Source organism: Cyrtonyx montezumae, unplaced genomic scaffold (genome assembly GCF_038088225.1).
Source record: "Cyrtonyx montezumae isolate F1298 unplaced genomic scaffold, pur_monq_1.0 scaffold_29, whole genome shotgun sequence".
In the NCBI taxonomy this organism is placed as follows: domain Eukaryota; kingdom Metazoa; phylum Chordata; class Aves; order Galliformes; family Odontophoridae; genus Cyrtonyx; species Cyrtonyx montezumae.
This window is the reverse complement of record NW_027072033.1, coordinates 4,582,976-4,603,433: the sequence shown is the minus strand read 5'-3', so window position 1 is coordinate 4,603,433 and position 20,458 is coordinate 4,582,976. Positions and strand designations below refer to the sequence as shown.

Here is a 20,458-nt window from a genome sequence, read left to right as displayed (position 1 = left end):
TAAAAAAAAGAACCCTTTTTCTTGTTAAAATAAAAATACCTGTATTCTGAGATGATGAGAAACAGGCTGTCACTGATGGTCAGTCATATATGGCTAAATCTGTGTCTGACTATACTCATTATAAAATCACGAGCTTATAAAAGTCTCCAAATTTAGTTTCTTTGTTTCTGTTACAGAGTCATTAGTTTCCAGCTGAGACCAGCGTGATTTATTGGGCCTGAGGTCCTTAGTAAGAATTTATTCTCAATGTTCAGTAAAGTTTTAATCCCTTATCTTAACATTTATGTGCTTTTAGTTCACTTGTATACAGGAATCAGTGAATATCTTCAATCAGTGGTCTGATTCCCTACAGCCTACAGCAACTTTTGTGGTTCCTGTTGGATTTCCAATGGAATCAAGTTTTAGAGAACCTTTCCTGTTACATTTTCCCTGATCCCTATTCCTGTTAAAAACAGGAGCACAGTATTGTGCTCTTCAAACCTGCTTGTCCTGGTTTCAGCTGTGACAGTCATTTTTCTTCACAGTGTCTGGTATGACACTGTTCTTTGACTTCAGGATTAAAGCAGTGTTGATAACACACCAATGTTCTAGTTGCTGCTGAGAGGTGCTGTACTGAGCCAAAGGCGTTTTAGCGTCTCAGCTTCTCCTGTGGTCTTCTATGTATCAGTAAGTCACAATATTAGTTTTCTTCTTCAGTAATTCTCTTACTTGCCACAGCACATGCTGTTCGTAGTGATGTCCAGAGGTTTCAAACACAGAAGACTTAATCGAAAAAGTACGATGAAAACAGAGCATAACCCTAATAATGACCACCGACTAAGTATGACTTCAATTCTAAGTGCAATTGCACAAGGAACATTTATATTTGGTTAAAAAAGAGGGCTGCTTTTCAAAGAAAAAGAACAGTGGAAAGATATATTTCTACCAAGATTTTTTGTAAGGGAAATCAGCATGAAATGGCAACAATGTATGGATGTTGTATGGATGGAGGGAGGACTGTGACACCTGCAAAGGGACAGCTATTCTGGGTCAGTTGTAGGTTGGTCAGTTGTGCTCGGGTATCTGTGAAAATTATGGTATGTGTCCTCCTGGAACAGCTTTCTGATCCTATGAGGGCGTAAAGCCCTGACCTACATTTGAACTTGCTGTGGACATGAACAGGCTGGATTGGAGGCTTCTGGATGGCACTGCTGCTCCTGTGGTCCTACAGAACAGCGACAGTCAACTAGGACGACTGATGTGGGCAGCCACTGGAGGCTGGTGGTTTCAAAAGAAAGCAGCAAAAGAAGAAAGGTATTTACGGGAGGGGAATGTAAACATGTAAACAAGGTTAGATAAATGTAAAGTGTAGACAATGAGGTAAAGTCATGAAGATGTTCTAGCATGGCTAAGTTTCAGAGTAAAGCTTAATGCCTTGATATGTTAAAGGAAAATGTCTGGAGCTTCATCTCATGTATCCAATCATAAGCCAAAATGTTTGAGAATGCACAAAGTCCAAAAGCTCACTTGTGAAATTTGGAATTCAGTGCCAGTTCCTCTTTTATTTAGAAAATTGTCTCATCGTAGTAAGAGAAGGTGTCTTTTCTAACCTCAATTAAACATGGCTAGCAGTTGCCAAACTTATTTTTAGTAGAAGCAGAAACATAAGAAATTACAGGTCAGGGAATACTGAAATTTGGTACAGCAGACTACATATACAGTAATTCACTTATTTCAGCCAAGTTTGTGTCTGAGCCATGAGCTGTATGAGCCTTCCTCGTTCATCTGTAGGGATCTATGGGAGTTTGCCCTTGCTGAGACTTGTGTCTGTTTTCTGGCTGCCTATTTGCCAGAGGTTAATCCCACACCACTCTGAGGTCAGCTGCAACAGGAAATAATTTCTGATAACCTGGATTCTGGAGGAAGGGCTTTCTGGCCTTTACGGTTTCTTTATTAGCCAAGGGAAGCTATGCAGATCATCAAGGACCTGGGCAATAAGTAATGACTGATTACCTTCATATCATGTTCTGGCAGACCATTGGGCACTGGCAAGCTGAGGAAAATGTTGGGTTCAGTCTGCTGTTAACACAGTTACTGCCAAGGTTTGACACTTCCCCAGCAGGCTGGAGACTTGAGATGCAAACTGAAGCAAGCTTGATGCAAACTGATTAAGAAGTTTATTAATAAGCAATCACTCTAGAAAGAAATCAGTAGAACAGCAATATTAGCAATGATCTTCGCAATCAGATGTACCAGCTTGCAATTATGTTACAGTGCGTAGCATTCGGTGTCACTACAAAGCTGTGGATTACAGGTTTGAAGTCCGGTGAAATACATAACCACCTGTAGTCACACCTGCATTATACACCCATTAGTAGGGAGGTGCAAATCTGTTTCCTCCCTCCCAGCCCTGATGGACACATGGACCTGGTGGCTGATAACAACCAAAGCCACTTGGCACACGAGCTTTGCAGCTCGTATTGCGCCACAATGGCTCAGTGCAGGGCGAGCTGGATCTCAGCAGCTTTCATCACCCTCGCATTCTCTCTTGCCGATGAAAGGGCAGATATGTTTCTGAGTGATTTTAATGATTGTCACTGCCCAAGAGACAGTGGAACACAGCTGAGCTGTATTTGCAGCTATCTGCACCTCAGGCAAAGTTTTCACATAGATATGAAAGATACAAATAAAACTCAAGCTACTACTAAGATGACAAGGATATAATGAAGTATTCTAGTCACCTTTCTGTTAATGTGTTAACAGAAAAAAATCCCCACTCAACACCTAATAGACACCATTACATTTTGGAGTGACTGTTTTCAAACAAATCTCGCTGTTTTCATCCCCATCTGTTCATTTTTCTGTGTATTTCTTTGTCCATCTTTGAACAAACCTACTCTGCCATGTGTGAATAGAAATGCTTGTTTGGACTTCTGGATGTGATGGCACAGTCTTGTGTTTAACCAATCTCAGAGAAATGTCAGCTTATTAATGTGCTTAATACAGAAAGAGATAGACAAATGTACATGACTTGCTTTTTGAATTCAGAATGTGTGCACATAAAAAGCTGTGCAGAGCTCCAAATGGAAGGCTGTGTTGGCAGAGTCTGCGTTAACAAGCTCCCACACTTCAGCTTCATTCTGCCCCCTGCACTGCTGATTTTGTTTGAGAGTGCACAAACTGAATACCAGAAGTGCCTTTCGTTTGGCTCAAAACTTTCATTTTTTGTTCCCACTGTTTTGCTAATTTCTGATGCTTAGTCATGATGCATATTACAAAACAAGCGCACTGGGACAGAGGCCAGAAGCATGGCTCTTCTCCAGAAGATAATATTTGTGAGCTGCAGCAAAGCTGAGGCTTGCCTCGGGCTGCCAAAAGCTACCAGTGTGCTGCAGAAGCCGCGGGCTTAAATCATAGAAACTTGATAGCAAAGATTTTGAAGTAGAGCTCATTGCTGGTTTTGAAGAGCCACAGCGCAGTCCCTTTCCCTGCAGGAGCTGCTGGTGTTCTCTGAGCCTCCTGTACCAGTGTTTGCTCCTGGCAAAGACAGAAGATGAGTTGGGTATAAAAGGTGATTGAGTCTTAAAGGCCTGAGATGCCACAGAGATGGAGTTTGGTGGGGGCTGAGAGGTCCTCCTGCAGGAGTCAGGATCCTGAGGGCTTTGCAGCAGTTTGAGTGAAGAATTAAGTATTTTTCACAAGTCCATTTGTCTGAAATCCTAAGAGCCTGACTGTGCAGAGACTGAAAACATTTCTTTCAGATCAAAACAGCAACGCTGTGCTTCGCTGAAGCACAAACCAGTGTTTCTGTGCTGCACCATGAAGGATCAATTATTCAGCCTGTGAAAGGGAGCCCTCAGTGGCCAGGGATCCTGGGGACCCCGTGCCATCCCCTCCCTGGCAGTTCACAGACACCTCCTGTTCTCAGCAGGCAGCTGTGAGCAGGGGAGCCCATTAGCCGAGCTGCTCTCTCTGTGCAGAGGGAATGTTTTGACGAAGAAGTAGGAAGGAATAGCAAAGTGAAAGAGTGAGGGTATGAGGCTGGGGATGCAATCATAGAGCACAGAGTGGCCTTAGAGTATGGGCATGCCTGGTGTTTGCTATGCATGTTGAAGTGCTCTGGGAGTGGTTCCTCAAAACAAAATGTGGTGAAGACCGCAGTGTGTGTGCTTCAGCCATTTCACCTCGAGTGAAGTTTGGTTAGACCCCAAACATCAACTGCTCACTAGTGGCTGGAATGCATCCTCCCACTCAGCATAGGGGGATTCAGTCAATTTTATGCTGTTCTTTAGGCAAAGCAAATCAAGGTGAGGAGGAATGGATGATGAGATGGATCATTTTAGAGCAGTAGTCCTGGTGTGGGCTTAAACACTGCTACAGTGCACCTCTGAGCAGGCACCTGAGCACAAAGCAACGTGCACAGATGTGCAGAAGAAACTAAAAGGGAAGAATCATAGAATCATAGAATCATAGAATCATAGGGGTTGGAAGGGACCTCAAAAGATCATCGAGTCCAACCCCCCTGCCAAAGCAGGTTCCCTACACCAAGTAAAGGGTTATTACCCTTCTTGAGTACCCTCCCTTTTATGGGAAAATAAACAGTGATAGAAGAAAGGGCAAGCTCTCCATGAAGCTCTCAAAGAAGAGAAAGGAACACAAGCAGACATTTATGTTCAAAGGTACCAAGGAGTGGGGCAGAAATGAATGTGAACAGAGATCTCTGCCTCATGAACAAACTTGAATTTTCATCATTAAAGCACATACAAACATGCAAAATCAAACAGGCATTCAAATGATCGCATTTATTTTACCCTACATCTGGTTTGGATTACTGTACTTAGGTCCCTAGTGGTAGCAGTTTGCTGAAATGCACTTGTGCAGCTCCTTCCCTTCCTTCCCCTCCCTGACAGCTAATCACTAAATGCAGGCTATACTTTTACTTACAGTAGAAAAAAGTAGCAGAAACATGCCTCAGCAAATATTTCTGCACATGCCTGATCATGAGAAGAATTTTTAAAATGACTGTAGTGTGTCCAAATGCCTGTGAAGGCATATAGCTTAATCAGAGGCTCAAAAACATCTACTAATGTCAGTTACAAGATGAACCCCTGGAAAAACTTAGTATTTTTAACTATTCGTTTGAAACAAACACTCTGTTCATAGCTATCAGGTTCCCATCAGTTTCCAGTGCAGCCTGATTTAATTCATCTTCCACTTGGCTTTATAGGATTTTTCTCCAAGGGCTGTGTATGCTGCAGTATCTCCAGTTTTCAGAAGTTTGTCTTCTCATTAGAAAGCTCCAAGGAAGCAAGGCATCTTGGAGCCATCTCACACTTGCTTGTGGGCAGAAATTGTGGAATGCTGACTATTCTGCATTTCAAATCTCTCCAATGGAGAAAAAAAAAGTCATTATTATAAGCAGCACTGCTATTTTTTTCCCAACAGAAGTAAGACCCATCTGTTTTTCATACTGTTTGAGTGTGTCTATGAGGTTGAGCCCTGCAGAAGGTAGACACTTTCTTTGCTGCCTTCAGAACACAGGCTTCAGAACCAGGATACTTCCAGCATTTGAAATCTGCTTGGCTTGGGAATGGGGGGAAGCTGTAAGCAAGTGGGGAGAAGAGAATCAATGACAAGATCTATGTATTTCCACCGTCTCTGAGTCATAAGAGACCTATATGCTCCCTCTACCACAAACTGAGTGGATTCTCCTCACACCACGTCAGCAGGCTGAGGTTCCTGTTTGGTGTAATAAACATATCTGAAAAGTCATTGCCAGGGATCTGGGTAGCACCAGCTTCAGACTGCTCCTCTGATACGCTGAGTTGTTAGCTTTGCTTTACTTAAGAGATTGCTCTGATGAGTACAAATGACTCTATAAGCAGGTGGCTGCAGAGACAAAACTGATGAGATTAGTTCCTCCTTGGTTAGTGTTAAGTGAATGTGGCCAGCTGCTTGAAGTCAGCTAGAGATGATGCAAGTCAGGCATTATTCAAATTCTGATGTGTTGCTTTAGTAAATTCTCTGAAGGAGGCATTTCAGATGCTGTTAACTTTTCTTGGGACAGTTTAATAATTTCTCCTAGTTCAACCAGTGTCAGCACCGATCACTTGAAAAGACAAAACAAAGAAGCCTTGAAATATTTTTGTGATGCTGATATTTATTCATCTGCTAAGGCTGACAGACCAGCCTCAAGAGGAGACAGTGCCCTCTTGTCCCTTGCCCTTGCAGCCCTTGCAGTCAAACCCTCCATCAGGCTCAGAGTCTCTCTGGGTGCAGTGCCACAGAGCTCACAGAGCCCTCCTTCAAACTCACCAACGCAAAGTGTATGTTTCCAATACCCAGATTCCCTGCTCCAGTTCGTGGCTGTAGTGGTTTTCAGGAAGGAGAGGAGGTAAAGCAAAAAGTGAACAAGGCTCTTATCTTCCTGGAGGTCTGCCATTTAGCTAGTGCTCTTTAGGGCATCAAGAAACTGTAAAGCAATATAACAGTGTGTGTGAAGAAATTGTTAGGAAAAAAAAAAAAAGGAGAAGAAAACATGAAAAAAAAAAGTAAGAAATACAGCAGAATTCTGATTTTTGTTTTTGAGTGATTCTGTTGCCTGGATATGCAACTAAGCAAAAGTAGATAAATCTTTTCAAAAGCAATTTCAATTGAGATTACTGTCTGTCTCCCTCACTGACTCTACTGGACGTGCTCAGCTATAAAAACTGTAATGGAATTATCTTCTCTAGGCTTCTTGCAGTGTCATTTCAAAGCTCACAAAGACATTTTGAGTCTCTGTGTTATCTGGCTTCGGACAAGGAGGATTATGGCCTGTAGGCATTCTTCAGGGAATCAGGCATCAGCCATCAGGCAGTCTTACCTGGTGAAAAGACAGAACAGTGAAGTGAAATTTCTCTGGTTTTTAATCTCAGGCATTCCGACTGAGCCCTTGCATGCTGCTGCACATCATTTGCTGTACTCTTGGACCTCATCAAGATAACAATGCTCACAGAACTAGCTGGGCTACAGCAGTCCTAATGGAATCATTTCCCATATCAAGTAATCCATGAAGGCTATGTAATAGATCTGAAATCAGAACCACATACCTGGAAAAATATACCAAGAAAACTCTGAAGTAAAATGAATGAACTGTAGTATTTTCACATGAGGATTCAGGTTTTCTTTTGATCTCTTCACCTCCATGAGCAGTGGATTTGGGATTTCATAGTCTGGATCCAGGTTTGACTCAGGTGAGCAGACATCACTTCTGGGGTGTTTCAAATATCTCTTCAGCCTCTTAATTTTGAAGATACCTGTTAAGAATGTTTGGTTGTGTCCTGAGTGTCGTCTCACGTTAGGGTTGTGTTTTCGTAATGCAATGAGGACCTCACTGAATTTACTAAACTGAAATGCACTTCTCAGTGGTCTCAGCAGATTCAGGGAGCCTTGGGGGATGCATGAATCTGAAAAACACGGTGGAACTTGGTCAGAAGAAACAGTGGTCCCCTGTTAACTTCCTATAGGCTCAAGCTATGATGATGACATGCACAGGAATATGTTGCAAAGATTAAACTCATTAAAAGTTTATTTCTCTATCTGGGTATGGATAACATTGGTAACTTAGTCACCCTGAAACCAAATGAAAGTATCTGGTCAGGGCTTCACACCCAGACCTATACTATATTGCTAGAGTTATGGCAACAAGATTTCTGAGTGCAGATAGGGCCACTTAGGCACAATTCATTTCAGCTATTCAAACCTCTCTGCTTTTCCTGAACTAATTGCGTGTGCTGAATAAACTGCACCACTGCAGACAATCCATAGGGATGACTAGACTAGATCTGTGTTTGGAAATGCATTCGCAATCCCTATCCACTACTCCCTTCCACCAGCTGGAATGCAAGCTCTTATCTTGTGATGGATTGGCCCACACTTCACTCAGGGAGATGATGGGGTGTGCTGCTACCTGCTCTTTAATGAATAACTGCCTCATATTTTATCTACAGGAACTAAACTGGCACTCTGAAAGACAGGACTGTTATTAAGCTAGCAACTCCACTAAAAAAAAGGAAGTCTTGTGCTTTAAGATGAGAATTCAGACAAAGAGTGCTGCCACTATTATCAAGTGAGTCCTTGCTGTTGCCTGAAGGAGACAGTCACCTTGGAAAATATAAGTCTTGTGGCATAACTGTATTTGGGATCTGCATTTGCTGGTTTCCTTTAGCTATCAAGGGACCATCTTGTAGTACCCTTCTGAAGGTGGTACAGGTCCCTTGTCTATCCTTAACTGCTGCAGTAGGAAGAGCTGCAAAACTTGTGAGACTCCAGTGCAGTTCCCAAGTACACAGTGAGGGAGCACCTCCTATCCATGGTCTGAGTCCTTTGGTGTATCAGCCCACCCTTCTTGCTACTCGATGTTCAAGCAAGGGTCCCTCAACAGCCTGGCACTCAACCCATGCTTCAGCTCATACAGGCTCATGTGGAAGGCAGGCGGCTGTGTCACCTTTAGATAAAACTATTAATTAAAGGTCTGTTAACTTCGTGTTTTAAAAGGGAAGTGCTACTTCTTTGTTGTTCCTTTGTTTTGCTTTTTTTTTTTTTTTTTAATTGAAAGACTCTGTGATCCGTCTTCCTATAGTGTTCTGAATTGCAATGCAAGCCACTTTGTGTTCTGGTTTTCTTGAGCTCTCAGAGAACAATTTCTAAGAGTATATTGCATCTAGATACATTTTATAAGACATACATGCCAAAAGTGTCTTTCCAAAGATAGAATGGTCTTCCTAATTTATAATAACATTCAAAATAACAGAATTTCTTCCTGTAACTATTGTACCAGCTGATGCTGCAGCACTCAGCACATAAACTAACTGCATGCTGCAAAGAGCTTCTATAAGTATTTATCTTCCAATTCTCAGTCTGGAAAATAGGCCTTAATAGCACATCTGGGAGTTTAATCTCAGGATAAACAGACCTGAATATCCAAGTGTAATTGTCTACCACCTCTCATTTATATAAAGGCTTCTTAAAGTGGAGTACCACTTTTCCTGACAAAATAACCTAGATCCAAAACAATTAGAGCCTTGAAAGCTCTGTATTTTCCCCATAGGCTCTCTAGCAACCAGTGCAGCTGCCTGAGCAGCACCATAATGCTCTCCTGTCATAAAGTCCCACTTAATAAGTAGGCTGCTATGTTCCAAATTAGTTTTGGAATCCAAGTGCTGTCATTAAGCAGAAGAAGAGATCAGGGCCAGACCAGGAATAGGCCAGACTGAAACTGAAATAACATTAACGGACATATTTTCTGGTTGCCTGTACATCTTTCTGATCACTGCAACACTCAACAGATGAGATTTAATGCCAAGCAGTAGTATTTATCACTGCGTGTATGTGAGTCTTTCAAAGTGTATTACAAAGTGTATGTAAGGACTGTACTGATGCATTATAACACATCTAAAACATACCACAAACTCTTCTGCATTCCACATATGTGCAAGCTATTGACACATGTCTGTATACAAAGCAAGATAGGCATTGGTTCACTGACAGCCTTCATTCAAAATGTGGTTAAAATATTCAGAATACTGAAAATCTGAACAATTTTCATTCTTTTCTTTCTTTTCTAAGGTATTTGCTCCATAATGGCATACCAGGATTATACAGGATGGAGTTACTGGGTTTTGCATGAAACAGTTCATGGTGTATTTGGAAAAGGTTATAACCTCTGTTAAATGCTGTGATTACCAGGAACACAAGCATAGGGGGAAATATGCAGGATTTTGCATATAGTTCTTTGACAGTTGGCTATAAAGTGGAGGAGGAATCATTGTAGCTCTGGGAAGGAGTGGAAAGAAACCTCTAAGGACAGGAGGAAACAAATGAGGAGAAAACTAAGAGAAAGACCTACTAGCAGCCACACTTAGGAGAGTAATTTAAGTGGCTCCTGTACACCAGCAGAGACCTAGGCTGGATTCTAATGATGAATTATGTTCCTTTTCCTGGCTTTCCATATTACTATGGCTCCGTCTTTCCCCTCTGTATCTTAAGAAGGACACTTCTCTTTACCATTTCCTATCATAGCAAATGCTGGTGGCTAGCCTGAGCATAGGTGAGAATATCAGCTTGGCAGATATTATCTGGAGGTCTCCTTTCCTCCTCTCCCAAAAAAGGCTGTTGTGCATTATATCTTCTCGCACAGAGCTGCCAGCAAAGGCTGCATCAGCAGCCAGCTGATGGGTCAGCTTCCCAGGGTTGGGGTCTTAGCTCAGCTGACAGCCTCAGTCACTGTTTGAGAGACAACTATTCTAGGGTCCCTCAACATGAGATCATTGCTGAAAGATGCTTTTTGCCATGACATTGTCTGTAACTTCACTTGAGTGGTTGAAACCAAAATCTTCTATCAAACAGTTCTTAAAGGAGCAGGAAACAGAACCAGTGTGTACTCATGGATCTGTCAGAGTGCCTTCAAGTTGTGTTACAGCAATCTTAGGAGATAGAATTTTGCCACTTGTTCCAGGGGAATTAACTATCTCTGCTGTTAACCATCAAACAAACTTAACAATTTAGGTGGTCACATTACCTGAAAAGCCTTGTCATTTGAAAGATAACTTCTGTGTCCTCCATCAGCCTCTGGTACAAGCTTGACTGTTTACTCCTAGGATGAAACTGTGTATCCTGTCATAAAGGAAAAGGAGAGACAGTAAAGATTTAAAAAAATAATAATAACAACAAGAGAGGACTTCTGTTTTGTAAAAATGCAGTGAGATTATTGCGCTTTTTCATCCACACATTTCTGGCAAATCAATCTTACAGAGACTGCAATTTTAAGAACAGAACTCAGCTCAGAGAGTAGCTTGAATACAAGCATTGTCCTGAGGGGAGGCTCGAGAAGTGTTCGAGTCAGAGGATACGGTAATTGGATTTTGCTGTTTACTTTTCCCTGGGTAGGAACAGCAAACAATAATCTCAAAGGGACAAAGGGCACTGAGTTCCACTCTTGGTCAGCTCTGTATGAGTTTATAACCTCTTCATAGCTAGCAGTGAAAGATTTTCTTGGTGTAAAGGAAAGATTGGGAAAAATTTGTTTCCATGTACTTCAAGATAAAATCTGAAAGTAGGTACTAGCACAAAGATTGCATTTTGCTCTGAGAGTTGCAGAAAGATTTTCCTAATGCAGAGGCAAGGAGATTGATTTGGTCATGTGCTGCCTTTTCCCTTGAGGTACTGCTTCTTGCTTAATTGTAGAATCACTCACACTCCTTAGATAACACCAAAGGGGAAGAAACACTCGTAGCTCTGCTCTCCTACCTGTTGTCAGCAACAGACCTGGAGCAGCGGCAAGCAAAAAATGTCTTGTATGAACCAAAACGTGGCACCATGAGGAGTCCACCAAACATTCCTGATGGTGACATTAAGCTGCTGGAAACAAACTGCTATGCAGGTAACAAAAATTACCTGAAGGGTCTGTGGAAGGAAAAACTGTTTTTCTGAGTAATTGAACCAGAAGATGTGCTTTTGACATCATCTGCAGTCAACAGCAACAAAAAGAATTTCTTGTCCTAATGAAGCTTCTGTGCACCTATCCAGACACTATTTTCAGAGTTCTTTCATTGCCCCTGTTTGAGTCATCACTCTGACCTGACATGAGAACCAGGAGCTGTGATGCAGGCAGGAGCCATTGCACTGGATCTGGCTGTAGATGCCCTATGAGCCACCTCCAAGAGTGTCAAAGTTGTTTTTGCCTGACTACACTCACTACTTGCTACCACAGCACATGTGTTGGAACAGCCCCAAACTGATGAATGACTTCTTAAATTACATATATGTGAAGTCAGTCAATGGGTGGAAAAGTTCATTCCATGCCCACTCCTAACATGAGGACAGTTTGAAACTCCCCCATCCAAACCATGGTATTTCAGCAGGAGATTTCCAGGCTGTGATGCTTTAGTGGAAATCAGGCCTAGTGGTTTAATTCCTAAATATAAGCGGGACATTCACTAACGTAACATTTCTGAATAATGCTTACAATTTCAAATCACCATATTTAAGAAAAAAAAATGCAGCAACATCTGAGTGCGGGGATTTTTGAGTAAATTATTTAGAATTTCTACTAAAAACATTTACAGCATCTGGAAGCCTATTAGATTCATTTCCATATAAAAAAAAATAGAAACACTACATCCAATTCTACATGGGAAATTTTTAATCACAGGTGCAAATGTATATGGTGGGGGAGGATAAATAGTGTATTTGTCTCACATAAGTTGGGGTGGAGGTATGCTGAAGGCATTTCAGTAGCTCTTATTTGGAGAGGAGGATATAAAACCTACTGGAACAATTGTTTCTCAAGAGAGCTGCATGAATTTCTCTGGCATTCCTTTCCCTATCCCATCCCAGTGTACCTGTGTGAGCCCTTACTGTGCTCACCCAGATAACTGCTGGAGAAGGAACCATGCTACATCTGTGCCATGCACAGGATTTTAAAGGCAGTAGTATCCTAGGCAAGAGCATAACTGGTGAATTTTTCTTTACAGCAGCTAGCATTTATTGTGCATTAATCTGGGGCTAAGTGAGAATTTAGTGATGGGTACCATGTGGGGGATGTTCGCGCTGTGAGCAACAAGAGCTGTTGTAATCAGTTCTGTCATCATCAGTTCAGCCTCCTGCCAAAGCAGGCTCCCTAGACCAGATTGCATAGGTAGGTGTCCAGTAGGCATGTTTTTAAAAGGAACTTTGTGTAATTTATGTCCCTGCCTTTGCCATTCCACAAAGCATCCTTAGTACACTGGATGCCATTTTAAATATTGAAAAAAGAGAGGACTGAAAACATATTTTTTTTTAGCTTAACTTATAAGACAACATATAAACACAATACATCAGATAACAGCTAAGTTGCTTGTAACTGGACATAGGCTCAGCAGGTATAGGACAGCATGGTTTTGTTTTCAGAAAAGCTTTGTGATGTATAATTAGTAATAAGGGCAGGGTGTTGGTAAATGCAAACACACACTTCAAAAGCAGATTGAATTGTTGAAGTTGCAATTCTAAGATTTTCATTTCATTACACTGTTTTGAAGCTTCACACGCCCACAGCACCTGGCATAAGAGCCTGCTGTAACCTACTTCAGTCCAAAATCAGCCTGACTGAACTGACGTTGGTGGTGGTTGACCTAAATGAAGACACTTTATTTTCCATCAGAATGGAGTCAGTTTTGAGGTGTTAAAACATCACCAAATTGAGGCATCCAGCTGATGTGGACAGTAACTTCTTAAGCAATCACAGTTGATTCTGCCAGTCAGTATCTAGTGATGCCTTCATTCACCTCTGGGCCTTGATCTAGAACTAAATAACTTTGATATAGAAAGGGACAAAAATGACCTAACTGATAAAATCAGGTTTAACAAGGCTGTGGAAGTCTACTGTAAACTAAAATCAAAACTACACTTGACAGGAGAAGGGACGTTAAGCAAGCCCTAATCGTACACTGCTTTCCCAATTGAACAGTTGTCTTAAAAAAGTTTTGATTGCATTTATACTTCTACTCTTCTCTTTGTTTCCAAGTCAATTTCTCTTTTGCTAGGTGGTTTCATGAGATTGATTAAGGGTTACAAATCTGAAAACCAAAGTTGTTCCAGCAACTTCTGTGCAAATGCACATAGGGTAGAGAAAGTTATGTGCACAAACTTGAGGTCCACCAAGGATAGTAGCACAAATTTAGTCACACAAGGTATTCAACACAGCACAATTGTGTCGAAACAAGCCATGTCTGCAGCCAATTACAAGTTGTAGGAACACTTAGTCTGTTTTTGGACCTCACCTCCAATGTGGTCACCTGTTGAAGTCCTCCTGCAGAAGAAAGCAGTTTGCAGGAGACTTGCCAGTCATCTCCCATCCAGCTGACTCTAGGCAATTGTCTTGTGTGACCTCTGTTGTTGTGATGTGAAAAGAAAGAGGAGCTCCTCATCCCAATGTTATCTCTTCTCATCACATTATGTCTTTGCAGACAAAGTGCTGTTTTTTCAAAGTGCATGTCTTTTAAAGAAGAGAATAGTGGAAAAATAAGGCAGAAATTAACTTTGAAAGGAGTTATTACTGTAGCACCTGCATTTCCTTCCACTCTGGTTTCCTAGCAGTGGAAGATAATTAGCAGTTCTCAATCATTTGATGCTGAATTAAATCGCATTTCTGTTTGCTCATACTGAGAACAATCAGAAGACCTGATCGTTTCATTGAGTTGTGCATTTGGTGCGGCGGGAAGAGGAAAGGCTTTGGCTTCAGCATCTTTGGTGCATGTACTTAGTGCAACGTGGCATTTATGACCCAGCTGACTGCTGGATAGCCTCTGCTGGAGCAAGCCGACTGATGGGTGGCCGCCGACTTCTCTCCCAGCAGCAGAAGAGATGGGGTTGCGCTTCCCAGCGGAGACGATCATCGCTGTGACCGCGAAGGTGGGTTTAGCAGCGGATCCGCCGCCCCCATAACACTCAGGCATCAGATAAGCCAGAAGCGCCTTCGTCCGGAGGTGTACCATGCTTCATCTTATCCTGCAGCCTCAAGGGAGGAGACTGCGGTCTGCTGCAGTCAAACCCACACCACCCCGCAGCTCAAAACACCCTCTCCGGCGTCACCAGGAGCCCGCGGGAAAGCTCTGGGCGCTCAGAGCTCCCCGCCTCGTCACCCACCCCACTGCTGTGCCCGAGCTGAGGTAAATCTGCCACGAAGTTTCGCGGGACCGGAGCCGCGCCGCGGGGCACCCCGCGCTGGGACGCCGCCATTTCAGCACCCGCGCGGCCGCCCCGCGCCCGACAGAGGGCGGGCTCCGGCAGGCGCCCAGCCGAGCGTGTGGGGCCGCGCGGCGGGAGCCAGGCCGGGCAGTGTGCGGGGCAGCGGAGGCGGCGGCGGCCGCGGGGAGCCGCGCTGAGGCGTCACGTCCCGCCTCCGCCGTGGAGTGCTGCGGGGCAGGCGGCCGCAGAGGAGGAGGGAAGGCGGTAAGCCCCGCGCGCCGCTGCCACCAACTTCCACCGGAGCGAGCCCCCTGCAGCCGGGCCTCCGTTCGGGCGGGCTGGCTCTGGCGCTTGGCCGCTCGGTTTCCCCTCCCCCGGGGCTGGGTGTCCGCGCGCGTTCCCCCGAGGGCTCGGCAGCCAGGAGCGGGGCTGGGAGCTGTGCCCGCCGGACGCATCTCGGGCCCTGGTGGCTGAGGGCCAGCTCCGGGCCCTCCCTTCGAGCTCCCTCGGTCACCTGCTTGTCGTGTGAGACACGGCCCTTGTACTGCCCTTCTGTCGTGTCAGGGATCGCCTTCGTGTCGGAGCTGGTCTGCCGGCTGTTTGGGACGGGCTGAGCATGCCTTGCTGTTACTTGGCGGGGATGGCTGCTGCTTGAGCGACGTGCTAAACTTCGTCACTCGCTGGAGGAATGCGGGTCTGAAATCAGTGCCTGGCTTTACATCACCCCGGTGTGATGGCCTGGCAGCTTCTCAGGCTGGTTCAGGACTGGCTATGGAGTCGTGAGCGACTGCTGCTGCGTGGACCACCGAGCCCTGGGGGGCTGAGGAACCAGGGAACCCTGGGGTACCACCGCTGCCTTAGGAGGAGGGGACAGCAGCAGTACCAGCACGAGATGGCCCTGCTCCCTGCCTGGGAAGACCTGCGTGCCGCTGGCTGATCCCGCAGGCCGTCTGTCGGGCTGCCCTTGGGCAAGAGTGCTGCCATGTGGCGTTCAGAGATGCAAAAACCTTGCCGCAACTCACTGGTCAGCTCAGCCTGTTCTGAGGCTGGCCATGTGCAGTTCTTAATAAACAAGGTGTTCCAGGCAGTGCTGGGCTGTGTCCTAAAGCAAGCCAGTGCAAGAACAAGTTGCCTCTACTTATCAGAGAGATAACGGGTCACTGAGGATCCTTCCTGCCTGTGCTCAGATTGCAGTGATGCATCTCATAGAAAACGGGTTATTTCTGTTCTTTAAGCTGTTTAATTGCATTTTTACGCAGTGATATCATTTCTGTATTATAAGGTATAATGTCACTGCTTATAAAGGGCAGAACACAAGGAGAAAATCACCTGGACGTTGTCCTCAAACAGTCTGTGGCTGGGATGCTGTCTTAGCACGTAGGTGGATAAACTGTTCCCCTGCATCCCACTACAGCCAAGCAACTTGCCTATGGTCTGTATTCTGGATGGACAAGCATTTGTGACAGCTTTCTATTGTCCATTCAAAGAGGGAGAGAAGGGTTTTCCAGGCGCAAAAGAGAAAGAAACTGTTATTTTGTAGCAGAAACAGTGTACACATCTCAGAGGAGTTAAGACAGAAAGAAGAGAGATGGCAAGGTAGGCAGGCTGCCATTAAGCAGCGCTGACAGAAGAGTGCTAAAAAAGTAAATGGTGGTAGATGTATCATTAGTGTGGCATTGTTTGGCATCAGGCAACTAGGAGTTATGATTTAGTGCTGTTTGGCACAGTGCTGGCGGGGTAACCTGGTCTGCTGAGAGCACGAGAGTGAGTGTTGCGAAACTTGGGGCTGGACCAAATCACTTCACCTCCTTTTCTGATGCTTCCATCACAGTAAATGTTTCTTCCTCAGCTGCCAGCAAAGTACTCAGCACCATTCAAGATCCCAGAAGAAGGTACTTGTGTAGTGAATCAGAAAAGTGAAGAGGGCTGAGCGTTCTGGAAACATGGACCTTAGAGTTGTTTCAGAATAATAATTGTTTAAAAGTGTTACAGAAAATGTGACACATGTGACATAGTTCTTCATTAAATATTTAATTTTTCCTCTGAGTCAGGCATACTGAGATCTCAGATGGAATGGTTTATATATTAAACACTGTTATTTTTGTTTTTCTTTTTTAGGACATTATCAACATTTTGGTGGTACCTCTGACAGGCATGAGTCCTCTGAGCCTCTTCTGAGCTGTGCAAGTGAAGTGAGATGCAGACAGAAAGCTGAGGTGGGTAGGATATAACTGGAATTTTAATTCTAACTACTGAGCAGTTAAATTTACTTTCAGTAAATTTAGCAGCTTATTAGTGCAGTATTTGCTGATGGGTAATTAGCTCATTACTAGGAAAGAAAAGGAAAAGCACTTACAAATGAAGGACAGAATGGCTGAGGATGGCTTACAGAAAGTGAGACGGAGAGGCTGTTTTTTACAGGAGTTTGGATTAGACAGTAACAGATTAGACAGTAACTGCACTTTCCTTGTAGTTGTTAAGAAGTCTTGCTGCCACATTCTACTTTCTCTTTTCTGCTGAACTGAGGAAAAGGTTAAATACATGTTAGAATAGGACAAGAATGTGAAACTGAAAGAAATTGGGGAAGGAAGAATGATACTAAATTGGGTCATTATTACTTGTAAGCATAGCTTTAGTCTGATTTAATGTTAAAAAGAAAAAAAAGAGTTAAGGAGATACTTAATGTAATCAAATATCTTCATGAGAACATGCTTTTTAAGAGCAGGTGGCTCTTCAGACTGATTATTTGAGATTTTTCAAGATACATTTGAGCCAAGAAATTTTTGTTCAGGTATAAAAAAATCTACATCTTTGGCTCTCCATGGTGTTTCCTTATTATGCCTTTATGGTCAGAAAAAATGCATTTTCTGTTATTGTGTGAAGATTGAACTTACGTTCACGTTACTAAAAGGCACAGGGGTTTAATTCAGACAGGCTGTAGCAAATTGCATGGCTAGTAAAGTTAGTAAATCCAGCTGCTTGGTAGCACATGACCCCTTTGGGCTTCAAAATGAGTCTTTCCCCTCTGTAGTGAAGATTGCTTTTTGATTTTTTCTTTCTACCATTTCTTATTACCATTTGAGAGTACAAAAAAAACCAACAAAAAATATATAATGATTATACAGCACTGATATTTTCAAACAAATACAAGCAGATAATTAAATCTATTCTGTAAATTTTATTGGAGTTAGTGCTGAACAGACATTTAAAATGCTTAGGGAGGCTTGACCCTATCCCCTTGCCCAACAGCACTGTTAGTGTGCTGAAAGCAAAGATACATGGCTGAGGGCTGTAAGAATCGAAGTTCCGTTTTCTCACCTTTCAGTCATACAAAACATAGTCCTGTAAATTTTGGGTGTGCTGCAGTTTGTCATTGCATCTGTCAAAGTGATTGAATCATTCACTGACTAGTACAGCATGGTACAAAAGCTAGCACTCAGCGTTTTCAGACTGTGCTTCTTTGCAAAATACAGAATCCTCCTTTATCTTCTTTTACTGAAGAGAGTGGTCAAGAAGCTATCCAGCTTCCAGACCTGAGTGTGTAGTATAGATTTCCTTCAAAGAAATTTCAAGTGATCTTGAATTTCTGTACTGATTCTGAGAGACTTAGAACACCGTTTTTGCTTTTTTCACATATGGTCATTGAGGGTTAGCACTGAAGTACAGATAGGAAATGTAAAAATAATATTGGCTACAATAGCTTCTTTCTTCCTCTGTAAGATAAAATTAACTTGAAAAAGCAAAGACGTTTGCAGAAAGTTAGCATGGACACTTCTCAGACACCTGTTCCCTACAGTTGTGTAGCGGGCACCAGTGAGTTAAGCTTACCTGGATGTCGTATAGAGTATTTGGCTTTACAATCTCATTTACCCTTTTCAAAGTAAAGCAGCATCTGGAAGTATCAGTCGCAACTGATAGTAATGTGCACAAGTTAATAAGCATATCTGTTTAAGATTAATGAAAGCACTTCCGTTGGAAGAGCAGATGAAAGAAGCTAGTATTTCCAAATTGCCCAGGGATGGGCTTTTGCTCGCCAGCTGTCATGAGATTAAAAAAAATATCTTTTTATCCCATGAAGAATTATAAGAATTCTAAGAATTATAAGTGGAATGCATAAGGTTGTGGCCAGTGATATCTTCTGTAACTTGTTCTGACTCTTTATTTTTTTCTTGGACTGAAATCTAAATGCAGATTTGGATAGCATCGTCTTATGTATTTCTCTGTGCATAATACATGCATAGAGAAACCTTAAATTCATGGGCTGCAGTTCATCAAGTTGTTTGATTATCCAAAATCAAGCAATTGGAATTGCCTACAGTAAATAGCAAAAATTATGAAAAACTCATAATGTATTTGAGCGTACTTATTTATTGCCATGAAACCTCGCTGTGATCTCATTTTAGTTGCAAAGTCCTTAAATTAAGAGAACAAAGATTCCACTTCTGAGGTTGATTAATGTGGCTGTTGCAAACTAAACATTAACTATGTGTTAAGCGTTCCTAATTGGTCTTAGGTTCCCTGTACAACCAGTGAAAGAGTTGAACTCTTACCTTGGTGATTGAGAGCAGATGTAGATGAGGGAGTCTGAAATCTGTTCCCTCTCCCCTAATTTCTGTCAAAAAGGAGTGCATCTGAATGGGGGGCGTAGGCTTTATCTACTTAGCTCAATATTTAAATGTCAAAAATTAGGCAGTTGCAGCTATTCTGTTATTTATATATAAATACATATTTTTAAGAGGGAATGGATTTTGATAAACATCTCCCATTTTAAAAAGGGAAAGATGTGGGTAAAGTTGCTGTCAGCCTTCACATTTCTCTGGAAAAATGCTGAGCTTCTATGCTTAGGTAACAGTAGCAGTGAATTTGACTTTTTATCTTAGAATATTCACTCTTTTCCTCTGCACTCCCCTATAACTGCAGATATATTTTTAAACTCTTCCTCTTGCATTTCAGTTGAACACGTACTGTTTGTGGTGAACATACTTGAGAAGTCAGATATCCTTAGAAATCTGAAGCATAAAAAAGCCCACCCTGAAAACTGTCCAGGGTTGTAATACATAAGAAGTGGTACCAAAGCCCAAGGGTTTTCAAGGTCTTTTGGGAAGCATTTAAACTGATGAAGAGGGACAATGATTTGAAGCACTTCTTGGCTCTGCCTGTATGAGAGAAGCTAAGATGATAGAGGAGTGGATAAACTTGTTTGCATCTGTGTCCATACGGTAGATGTTTTCTGGTTAGTCTTATCTGGTTATGAACTCAAAACAAATAGAACAGATGGATATTTTCTATGATGTTGTGAACCAAATTCACCTAAACAGCCATGTAGTTACTGCATATGCTATGTAGAAAGATGGTTTTTCTATTTTAGAGGCATGAGTCTATTTGCAAAATAAGAATCAAAGCTGGAAATTGACTTCTAGCTCAGAAGTTCTACCCATCATTATTTTAGAGTTTAAATAGTTTTGCTATATTTTGTGCTGTCTTCTCATCTGTCTTGTAAATTAAGATCCACGTTGCATACAGGACTTGAGGAGGATTTGCCTTCTCCGCACATCTCTGCATCTTGGTCTTCTTTCTGTATAAATGAAATAATGCAAGAGTAAAATCAGTACAGTGTTGTCATGCAGGAGCCTTGGGCTGTAAATCAACAGGTGTATTCTGTGGGAAGACTTGAAGAATGTAGAGAGGCTATACATTCTTACGTATATATATATATATATATATAATGGCTTGAAGAATGTAGAGAAGAAAAGGACCTGGGGGTGTTGGTTGA

General features: G+C 42.6%; 1 protein-coding gene across 1 annotated transcript in view; it reads left to right on the top strand.

Moving 5' to 3' along the window:
* The first annotated feature begins 14,821 nt into the window (after positions 1-14,821).
* Positions 14,822-20,458, top strand: part of LOC136051277 (MOB kinase activator 3B) — a 98,365-nt gene continuing 92,728 nt past the window's right edge. Inside the window, exons 1-2 of the mRNA XM_065740629.1 lie at positions 14,822-14,949; positions 16,804-16,901. The gene's annotated coding sequence lies outside the window, so the exon portion shown is untranslated. The remainder of the gene's footprint in view (positions 14,950-16,803; positions 16,902-20,458) is intronic.